We start from the raw sequence: 12,195 nt of genomic DNA, 5'->3' as shown, positions 1-12,195 counted from the left end.
AATGTTATAATTCACAATAATTCATCATTATTAATATGTATGTGTGTTAGTGTTGCTGATTCCTCTTGACTTATCTTCAAGCAGATTTGATAATTCCTTGGCTTAATTCTTCTACTGAGGAGCCCTGTGAAAAGCTTTCTTCATCCTTGTTAATGTGAATTAATGATTACATATCCCTATGATCTTTCTATAAGTCTCCATTTCTCATATGGAATTATAGAGAGGATTTTCTAGCTGTCTACCTTACAAGATGTAGTTCTTAAAATTTTGTTGCTACTTATTTTAACTTTTCTCTTTGAAAATTTTCATATTTGTGTAATTTAATACCCAATTATGGTTATTGTTTTGTCTCTTTAAGTTGTTCTATCTCATTTTTTAATAAATCAATAATTTTATTAGTTCAAAAGTACTATTGGCTTGGGATAAGGCATTTTTGCAAGAAATCTGTGGTCAGGTTCATCTTTGTTCTTTCTGTTTACTGCTTTAGTCTAAGGAAATCTGTACACACTCTTCTTCCTTCCTTTCACAGGACAGCCTCTCTCCCACGTTCAATGTGTGGAAAATAGTGTCCAGTCACTTCAGTTTTTAATCTAAAGATCTAAAATTTTCTCAACAGTATTTTAAATTCTATATCATTGGCTAAACTACTGGTAGTAGAAGTAGAATTACCATATTCTCCAATGAAATGATACTGATGTCTCTGAAGTGGCTGTATATACACCACAGATAAATGAATGGATTTTGAGCTCTCCCTTAATCCTAAATCCTAATCTAAGAACAGCGACTTCTTATGATGTGGCCCTACTCAATACTTGCCCACATGAAGATATTACTGAAGATATAGGTGCTATAGCAGAGTGTATTCAAGAAATCAGATGATGCCCACCTATCAGAAAGAAGAGTGTCTGGGGTCTTAAAGGCTTGTCTTAAAACAGGAAGTCTTTTAAGTGAAGTGTAAGCTAAGTCTACATGGAAGAACATTGCAAATGTGTGTGATAATAAATAATAAAAAATAAAATGTAAGATCAGAGGAGGGAACTGTATTACAATTTATATTCTGAAAAAAACCCAAATCCAATTGCAGCATCCCTGTATGTATTAAACCTCCAATGACTTCTCTTTGACCTTTGACCAGGGATGTGAATAGTTTTGCTATCAGATAAAAGGCATTGTAAAATGGATTGTTTATGATGCAGTTATTGCAATAAGTAATAAGTTTATTGCAAACAGTACATCATGTAGTCTCCTTTTGACCCACTTCAACTTTATTCTGGTTTTTGTTACTTTCTGCTTTATTTTCTAATGATATTTTTCTGTGTTGTATTTGTTCGTTTGTTTTGGGTGCTCCTATATATTAATTCCAGGATAGGTAAGTCTATAAAGACACTAACTGAATTAATAGTTCCTTAGAATTATAGCAGAAATGTTTCGGGAGGAATGGGAAGCTAATAATAATGAACACAAGAATGAAAAAAAGTGTTATATAATTGATCGTGATAATGCTTGCACAATGTTTTCAATATATTTTAAACCAATGAATTATATAATATGTGGCTTCTATGTCAACAAAACTGTTAAAACTTAAAACCACACATAAGGACTTGGAATAAGTTTTATCTTACGTATCCTCAAGGGGATAAAAATCTGAAGTTCTGACCAAAGCACAGCCCAATAAAGCTCCTCCACTTCCAAATTCTTGAGACTAGCTAAGGCAAGCCTGTTTGAATCTTGAGCTGAAGAAAATAGTCAAGGTCTGAACTGCCATATTATGAGATTGTGTGAGCAAAATATTGAATGAGAAAGGAAGCTCCAGAAGAAGATGACAATACTCAGAGTCACTGCACCAAAGAGAGCTGCGCAACATTCAACCTTTCTAAAGGGAGCTCGTGGACAAGTACCAAGCGTTAAAATAAAATGGAGTTCTGAATGATTATTTGCTGATATGGATATGGATCTTACTTTGTTCTTTAGGAGCTCAACTTATATTTTATACTATGCACTTCCTTATGAATCAAAATGTTTTTAAAACAAGCAAATAGCATTATATGCATATATAAACTCTCTAAAATCAAGTTGATTTCTAATCCTAGCAACCCTATAGGACAGGGTGAAACAGCTGCTATGGGATCCTGAAATTTTAACTTTTGTTTTTTGAAATGTATCTCTTTTTTAAAAAAATTAAATCATTTAATTGGGGTCTCATGCAACTCTTATCACAATCCATCCATTGTAGCAAGCATATTTGTACATTTGTTGCCATCATAATTCTCAAAACATTTACGTTCTATTTGAGCCTTTGGTATTAGCTCCTCATTTTCCCCCTCCCTCCCAGCTCCCTCCTGCCTCGTTAACCCTTGATAATTCATAAATTATTATTGTTTTGTTATATCTTACGTTATCCGATGTCTTCCTTCACCCACTTATTTCTTGTCCAAGCCCCAGGGAGGAGGTTATATGTAGATCCTTGTAATTGGTGCCCCCTTGCTACCCCACCTTCCCACCACCCTCCTGGTATCTCCACTCTCATCACTGGCCCTGAGGGATCATCTGCATGGATTCCCTGTGTTTCCAGTTCCTATCTGTACCAGTGCACATCCTCTGGTCTAGTCAGATTTATAAGGTAGATTTGAGATCAGGATAGTAGGGGGAGGAAACATTTAAGAACTAGAAGAAAGTTGTTTCATCTTTGCTACCCTGCACCCTGACTAGCCCATCTCCTCCCCATGACTCTTCTGTAGGGGGATGTCTAGTACAGTTAGGCTTTGGGTGTCTGCTCTGCACTCATCCTCATTTATAATGATTTGATTTTTTTATTCTTTGATGCCTGATACCTGATCCCTTCGATACCTCATGGTCACACAGGTTGGTTTGCTTATTCCATGTGGGCTTTGTTGCTTTTGAGCTACATGGCCAGTTGTTTACCTGCAAGCCTTTAAGACCCCAGACATTATATTTTTGTCTCCCAAGGAGTAGCGGGAGTTTTCAAACTGCTGACCTTGTAGTTAACAGCCCAACATGTAACCAATATCATACTTGGATTCCTATGGGATCATATCACATTTTTTTACCTAAAGATAAAGTTGTTTGTTTATCTGTAGGTGACACGTAATCAAACATGGATTTATATTGGACTTATTAAAAGGACTGTTAAAAAATTCCATCTGAAGAATCGATCTGAGATCCCACAAAATAGGGTCTGGATCAAAGGGAACTGTCACAAAATTATAACTGATGGTGGAACAATACTTCACCGTTATAGGTGGGACTACGGAAGCAGGAACAGGACTGTGATTGGGGCATAGTTATCGTTTCAATATTCTACAGGTGGATATTCATTGGTTCCAGCACTACTTGTTAACGAGGGCATCTGACACCCACTTGATGCTTTTGGGGCCTTTGTTGAAGATTGGTTGTCTGTATGCTGATGGTTTTATTTATGGATTTTCTATTCTTTTCACTTGGTCTGATATCTGTCACTAAACCTGTTCCATGATGTTTTGACCACTGTGCCTGAGTAATAGGTATTAAAGTCAGGTGAAGCAAGCTCTCTGATTTTGTATTTCTACTTGAAGAATTATCTGCTAATTCTGGGATTCTTCCCTCCCATTATGAATATTTATGGTCAGTTTTTCCAGTTCTTTGAAAAAGATAGGGGTGCCCATCTATAGACAGCTGGACATCCCTTCCAGAGGGATAGTGGGGCTGAGATGAGTCACTCAGGGTTCAGTGTAGCAACAATGAAACTCAAAACCTTCCTCTAGTTCCTGAATGCTTCCTCCCCTCCCAATTATCATGACCCCAATTCTACCTTGCGGACCTGGTTATACCAGAGGATGTACAACGGTGCGGTAGGGATCTGGAAACACAGGGAATCTAGGACAGGCGAACCCCTCAACACCCGCGGTAGGAGTGGCGACACCAGGAGGGAAAGGGGTGTAGAAAGGGAGAACCGATATCAGAGATCTATGTGTAACCTCCTCTATGGGAGATGGGCAATGGGAAGGTGGGTGAGGGGAGATGCCGGGCAGTGTAAGATAAGATATAATAATTATTTATAAACTATTAAGGGAGCAGGGGGAAGGGGGGAGAGAGGAGGGAAGGGGAGGGGGAGGGGGGAAAAAAGGAAACCGAGCTGATTCCAGGAACCAAAGTGGAAGGTGAATTCTGAGAATGACATGTGTAACGAATGTATAAGGGTGCTTTGCTCAATTGATGTATGTATGGATTGTGATAAGAGTTGTATGAGCCCCAATAAAAAGATTTATTAATTTAAAAATGTCAAATAAGGAAAACAAAAGTCTAGTGGATTTAAACATCTGATTGAAAGTATCCTACTTAGCTCAGTAATGTGTTTTCTAAACAAAGGGGACCTACAACACACTCCAGGGAGTGCAATGCAAGGGTTACTGTGTATCGGATTGAAGTGGGACAGAGTAAGCACACTGGCTCTCAAGTTCAAAAGGCTCTAGGAATTCTGGTAACTTTATCCCCTTTAGTCACAAACCAGGAAGTGACATATGGTTAACATCCTTTTTTGGTTATATTTTTAAACTGGTTTATGAGACATAAATAAAAAATATTCTGAACCCTAAAAAAAAGATAGTTGGTATTTGAATCAGAATAACATTGAACTTATATAGTGCCTTGGGTATGATTAGTATATTGAATCTTTCAATCCATGACCATGGGATATTCTTCCATTTGTGGAGGTACACTTTTGGTTTCCTGTAGGAGAGTCCTGTAGTTTTCCTTGTAAATATTTTGTTGTTGTTGTTGTTGTTAACTATATCCCCAGATATTTCAATTTCTTCTTAGCTATTATGAAGGGTACTGCCTTCTTGATCTCCTCTTTCAAGTTCCTGTCTGATGTATATAACAAACCAATAGACATCTATTTGTTGATCTTGTATCCTGCTACTCTTCCATATTCTTCTATTGCTGTCAGTACTCCTGCTGTGGGGGGTTGGGGATATTCAATGTATAGCATTATGCCATCTGCAAATAGCAATAATTTCACCTCCTCCTCTCTCAGTTGGATACCTTTAATGTCCTTCTGCTCTGTTATGCTATTAGGTAGGACATCCAGTATGATGTTCCATAACCTTGGGGACAAGGGGTATCCTTGTATTGCATCCCCTTTTCAGTGGGATTATTTTTGTCTTTTCTCCATTGACTATGATGTGGGATGTTGGCTTTTTGTAGCTAACCTATATTAACATGAAGAAGTTTCTTTCCAATCCTAGCTTCTTGAGTGTCTAAATAAGGAATGGGTGTTGAATGCTGTCAAATGTCTTTTCTAGGTCTACTGAAATTATCATGTGAGTCTTATTCTTTCTGTTATCAATGTGATGTAGAATATTGATGGATTTTCAGATATTAAACTGGGATGATTCTCATCTGATCATGGTGGATGATATGCTTTATATACTTTCATATTCCATTGGCCAATATTTAGTTAAGGGATTTTGTGTCTATGTTCATTTGAGATATCGATCTGTAGTTGTCTATTCCTGTGGGATCCTTGCCCTATTTGGGTATCAAATTATACTGGCTTCATCAAATGAGTTTGGGAGTTTTCCATCCTTTTCTATACTCTGGAATAATTTGTGGAGGATTGGTGTCAGCTCTTCCCAGAATGCTTGGTAGAATTCTCCTGTGAAGTTGTTTCATCTGGGAGCTTTTTTGTTGGTACTTTCTTAATAGCCATATCTATTTCTTCTTTGCAATGGGTATTTAGATGTTCTTGACCTCCATCTGAGATAATCTAGGTTGGGATTGTTTTTCCAAGTATTTGTCCAAGTCTTCCCCATTGTAGAATTCGTTAGTATGTGAACTTTGATAGTACTTTGTGATTATCCTTTTAATCTCGTTGAGGACCACCTTGATTTCCCTTGCTTCATCCCTCATTCTGGCTTGTGATGTTTTCTACTTCCTTTTTTTATTAGTCTAGCCAGAAATCTGTCGATTCTTTCAAAGAACTAGCATTTTGATGTATACATTTTTTGCCTTGTTCTCTTTTCTTCTCTCTGGTTACCTCTGCCTTGATTTTTATTGTTTATTTTCTTTTGCCATTAGAGGGGTTTCTCTGTTTCTTGTTGCTGAAGGTTTTGTGATAGCATGTCAGTCATAAGTCTCTCTTCCTTTTTCATATATGCACTTGTGTTAGACAGGGTTCTCTAGAGAAAAAAAACAACAGGATACCAATAATTTTATAGATAGATAGATAACATAAGAAATAAACAATTAATCTATAGAGCAGTACAAATGGCTCAGTGCAACTCACTTCCATGAGACAGCTAATACACTAGCAATCCTTCAAGTTGTGAGGGCCACGGGTTAGTCCTCTGTAGAACAATTCAGGCTATCCGGCCACAGGTAGCAAACAGCAAGACAGGCCGCCAACATTCGGCCAGATGACAGGGTTCAACAGTCCCCAGCTCAAGAGATGTATATTCCAGTAGCATGGTGATGCAGGTTTTAAATAAACCTCAAATTATAGCGACACAGTCCAATAGGCTAGGTGTCCCACAGGTAGTGTAGCTTGCAAATGGAGGCCCAGAAACAAGAAGGGCAAGACTTGCCTAGCCATTTATCTCGCCACCCTTTAACCAATCCCACATGTGTTCATTGGCCATGTTGCCACAATAAACATGCCCATCACACACTGATTGCTAGCAAGCTACTTGTGATAACTGCTTTTGCAGTATCCTATAGGTTTGATACATTGTAATCTCATGCTCATTAGTTTCTTGAAATTTCCTAAGCTATTTTCTAGCTGGCCTAGAACCCATTCATGTCACACAAAATCGTTGTCCATCCTCCAATTGCTTGCATTTGTTTTTCTGATCATCCTTTCATTGATCTCCAGTTTATGGTGTGGTCATTCAAAGACATCTGAGTAATCTCTATGTGTTTGAATTTCCTCAGGCTCAACTTGGTGTCTATTTTCAAAATCTAGCCATTAGCACTTGAAATGAATGTGCTTTATTTTGCATTTGGATGGAAAGCTCTATATATGCCTATTGGGTCCAGTTGCCTAATTGTAATGTTTAGCTCTGTAGCCTCCTTACTGAACTTCTTTCCCAGTGATCCATGTGTCTCTGATAGAAGTGTATTAAAGATACCCGCTATGATTGTCGAATCTGTGATTTCTTTTTTTGAGTGTGATTCCTTTTTCCATCTTTTGAATAGTTTGTTTCAAAATTTTCACGGGTTTCTAATTAGGCTCTTATGTATTTATTATGCACATTGGTTCCTGGTTTACTTATCCTTTGAACATTATATAGGGCTTCTCTTTGTCTCTTGTTATGGTTTGCACTTTGAAGTCAATTTTGTCTGCTTTAGTATTACATATCCTGGTTTTTGTTCAAGTTGCCTCTTGCTTGCTATATTTTCTGCCAATCCTTTTTTCTTAGTTTATTTTTGTCTGCTAGCTTAAGATAGATTGGTTTTGTTTTCTGATATATTTGTCTGATATATTTGTCTTTTAGTAAATGAATTGAGACCCATTGATATTCAGAGGTATTATTGCTGTCAACTCATACCTTATGTGTTGGGTGTGTTCCTATCTACCTTCTTATCAATATACTGTGTTTGTACATGAGGCTTCATTTTTTATTTCTTTTCTCTCTGAGGCCATGCTATCTTGGTAATTGTCAGCATGTTGGCTCTGGGTGGAGTTGGGCTATATGGTGGTCATTGCTTGTGCTTGATGGATGTTGGTTTCTGAGCACAGTGAGTTGGTAAGCATCTTCCACGGTGTTAGGCATGTTACAGTATATTCTCCATTTTTCCCTTGTACTGGATGACTCTTACATCACCTTCTATCTTAATACATTGATTGGCAGGGTAGAGAATTCTTCGGCAGGTATTTTTTTTTCTTTCAGCTTTTGAAAGATGTTACTTCACTCTCTCTTCTTCTTCGTGGTTTCTGGTGATAGATCTGAGCATATTCTTACTTGAACTTCATTGTATGTGACCACATCTTTTTCTCTGTTGCTCTTAAAATTTTCTTTTCCATCACAGTTGGATAATTTAACTATCATATGCCTTCGTGAATTCTTCTTGGAGTTTAGTCTAATTTGTGTCCTCTCTACTTCCTGTATTAATGTCTGATTCTCATTCATTAAAGTGGGGAAGTTTGCTTCCAGAAATTCCCTTGCTGATTTAGCCATTAATTTTTTCATTTGTTATGGTTCTGATAAACCAATTATTTGAATATTGTTCCTCTTCATAGAATTTTGTCATTGATCTCAGGTTTCTTCTGTCACTTTAATTATCTTGTTTGACTGTCTTACGTTAGTTGAAGCCTGCCTGATTATCCTTGGGACTCAATGGCACAATGCTCTGCCTCTTCTAGTTGGTTCATGAGATTTGTGTTTAGCTCCTGTAACCTCATCCTTTGACTCCTGTATTTCCCTTTGGTGTGTTGGACTTCCTCACCTCTGCTGTGGGCTTCATCTCCTTTATCATAGCATCCTTACCCTCCGTGGCTTCCCTGAACTCCTGTATTACTGTAAGCAGCCTTCTGAAGATTTCTTCTTTGTGGCAGATCCCTGTCTGATTTTTCAATGAGTATTGTTAGCTCCACAGTTGTATTTTGTCTTCATGCTTTTTTTCGGTGTGTTGTGATATGTTGCCATTTGTCTGTCATTTTGGAGGGATTGGGCACCATGATTCTGGGAGAACAATAGTCTCTAAACTGTTTCTCTGTGTGACTCATAGGAATGTTTTTGAGGGTTGTCTGTAGCCTACTATGGTGGTGGGTCAGACTGATATATAAACAGGGTGCCACAGTGACTCAGTGGCTGACACCGGTGAGGGGGTTTCAGAGTTTGGGGTAAGGCTGGTGATGGTATGTATGTCCCTTGGCCAAGTTGGGGCATGGCTTCAACATGGTCATGGGTCTGGTCTGAACTATCAGACCATGATTTGAAGACATTTTATTTTTAAAAATGGCACCAAATAGAAGACAACACTGGGGATGCCTCACTGCTAAATGAGGGAATACTGAGACAAAGCGGGACAGCCCCACTGTTGGTGGTGCAAGTGCTGTGGGAAAGCTTCCCTGCTGTGGGTGGAGGTGCTTGGAAGATGGGGGTGAGGGTGCTGTTACTAAACGGCTGCCAGGTGACAGTAGGAAAGGAGCCCTTGCCACAGGCTCCGGTGCTGGGCACAAGAGCCCGCGACTTCTCCTGCCATGGGTCTCAGACACTGAACTGCTGTGGGAACAGCTGCCCTGCCACTGGTGGGGGGGCTCCATTTTGGAGTGGGACAGGCTGATGCTGCTGAGGGTGGCAGGGGGAGAGGAGTCTCTGCTGCTGCAGGGGTGGTGGGTTTGTCAAGCAATGGTGGGGAGAGCTGCCACAGTCGCAGATGCTTCGACTTCCTGTAGGTAGCTGCAGACAAGGTTTAGCCATGGCCACTGGGGCCACAAGTAGGTGGTGGGAGGGACCCAAGGTGGGCAGTGGGATCCACCACCCCATGGGGGGAAGGGAGCCTTGGGATGTGGGAGCAGCTCACCTTGAAAGGTGGCACATCGGGATCCAGCAGTGGTTGCAGGGGACTCAATATACCTGGCTTTCTCTGAATATGTTGATGAGGCTGAGGGGATCAATTGGATGTTAGTGGCCACAGTCAGGTCCAAAGTAGTGTGGCTATTCCGGGTCGGAGAGTCCCAGAGACAAGGTCACTGCTGCCTGGATTTTCAGAGTAAGGCTAGATGTCTGGGAAGGTTTCTTTCCACACAGAGCGTGTACTCTGGGCTGTCACGGGAGTCTTTCTATTGACTAGAATTCCAACTTTGTGCTCCTGGACACTGGGTACACTGATCATCATGATGCTTTCAATGTGGGCTACTTACTTGGGCACCATCTTGCCCCAAACCCCTGTTCCTAGGTCTTCTGATCAAGGTAGTCAGTGCACGACTCATAATGTATGACTTATGACTATGGTAACTACCTGTATTTTCCTCAATACAAGCAAGGACCTCAAGCAATTGTCCTCAAGCAAAGACATTCCTAGGTAAGGCCCTAAGAAAGAAACTCCCCAGGCTGGGCTGCCTTGAGAGGGGTTTAGATAATCTACTTTCTAAGGTACTCTCTCTGATGCATGATTATCTACAGTCTTGGTTAGTGATCAGAAAGAATTCAAGTGAGGCTTAATCTATGTGTGGACACTGCAAATAAATTTTGGGTTATTACTATCTGTAGCCTTTGGCAAACTGGGGTGCTCAGAATTTAAGCTCTCGTAAAACGGTATTGAGCAATTGATTTATAATTTCTGGTACTTAATGTTCTACATGCTGTGTAGTATAGTATAACTTCATCCTTCCTACGTGCCTAAGTCTTGTTTCCTTGATGGCACTTGTCTAGGATAGGCAGGCAACCTATCCTAGAAATGTGCATGGCAGGATTTTAACCTCTCACCATATGTATTTAACCTGCAAGGTATCAAATAATCAGAGAAGGTGGATTATATGAAGAAAACTGTGGCAACAGGATTGGAAGAAGGATCATTAGCAACCTGAAATATGCATGACAAAATCTTGCTTGCTGACAGTGGGGAGGACTTGAAGCACTGGCTGATGAAAATCAAGATTGAGGCCTTCTGTATGGATTATGCTCAGTGTAAAGGAAATTCAAATGCTCTCAACTGGACACATATGGAACATCATAATACATGGAGAAAGGGTTGATTTAATCAAGGATTTTCTTACTTAGATTCAAAATTGAGACTCCTGTTAGTAGCAGTAAATATCTCAAAAGACACATTGCATTAGGTAAATCTGCTGCACAAGATTTCTTTAATGAATTGAAAAGCAAAAATATTACTTTGAGGACTAAGGTGCACCTAACCAAAGCATTGGTATTTTCAATATCCTCATATGCATATGAAAGTTGGACACTCAATAAGTAAGAGCAAAGAGGAATTCATGCATTTGAATTGTGTTGCTGGAGAAGAATATTGATGTCCCATGAACGACTTAAAGAACAATCTGATCTGTCTTGGAAGAAGTACAGACTGAGTGCTCTTTAGAGGTAGGGATGGCAAGACACTCTCTAACATCCTTTGGGCATGTTGTCAGGAGAGAGAGTGCCATTGGAAATGAGGAAGTCCCGCAAAGAGATGGAGTGACACAGTGGCTGTAACAATGTGCTCCAGCATAGGAACAATTGTGGATGGTGAAGGATTAATACTGTTTTGTTCTGTTAGGTATACAGACCCTGTGGTTTGGAACTGATTCAATGGCACGTAACCAACGCCACCTTGAGTGGACTGCATTTACTTTCTGATCACCCAACTGCCAAGGTGAAGCCACAGGGAGACAAGGAGAAGCAGTAGCCCTGCACAATCTCCCTGTTAAGAACTTTCAAAACACAGACACAAGAAAGCTCACTGCCACCGACTAGTGACTTTGAACTTCTGACCTTCCAGATAACAGTCCAACACATACCTCATTAACTGGTGGTGGGATGCAAATAATATAACAACTAGTTTCCTACCCCAATGACTATTTTAAGCATAAAAAATCTACCAAAAGGTAACTTGTTACTCATACAGTTATTACTTAAGTGAGAGCAATAAAAGAGGTACACCAAACTAGATTATATTATAAGAAAATGTTTTAAATATTAAAGAAATAATATTAAATACCTGAAACCCTACAAACCCAATGAAAGCATTATTAAAGATATTTCCATATTCTTTTTTGATTGCCATCTTCGCTCGCAATATTCTTCATTTTTATCCAGTATCATCAGCTTGTGATTTATCCTTAACCATCTTCTAAAGGTAGGAGTAGCATTCTCTCATTTAGAGGTAGGTCAATTAGAAAATAGTCATTGTATTTAATAAGAATTTTCTTCCCTGAACATATTATGTTCTTTTTTTAAAAATCCCTTCCCGTTTGTGCTGCACATACAGCTAATGTCCTGACGATGTTTTCAGCTCTTTGAACATTTCCAGGAATTATATATCCACTCATAATATCTAATGGGAACCTAATGACAGCATGCCACATTCTGGTTGTTTAGAAATGTTTTCTCTATGTTATATGGTCATTTACTGAAGTACCAAAGGCAAGGGAATAGAATTGTAGTATTTCTTCAGCAGTATAACCAGTTTTATGAAATTAGTAGTACATATGACCAGCATAGATCCATCTAATTTTTATACCTGTGAACATATTTCTAC

This window comes from Tenrec ecaudatus, chromosome 6, assembly GCF_050624435.1.
Source record: "Tenrec ecaudatus isolate mTenEca1 chromosome 6, mTenEca1.hap1, whole genome shotgun sequence".
In the NCBI taxonomy this organism is placed as follows: domain Eukaryota; kingdom Metazoa; phylum Chordata; class Mammalia; order Afrosoricida; family Tenrecidae; genus Tenrec; species Tenrec ecaudatus.
The sequence above is the reverse complement of the archived record's forward strand: the minus strand, read 5'-3'. Positions refer to the sequence as shown.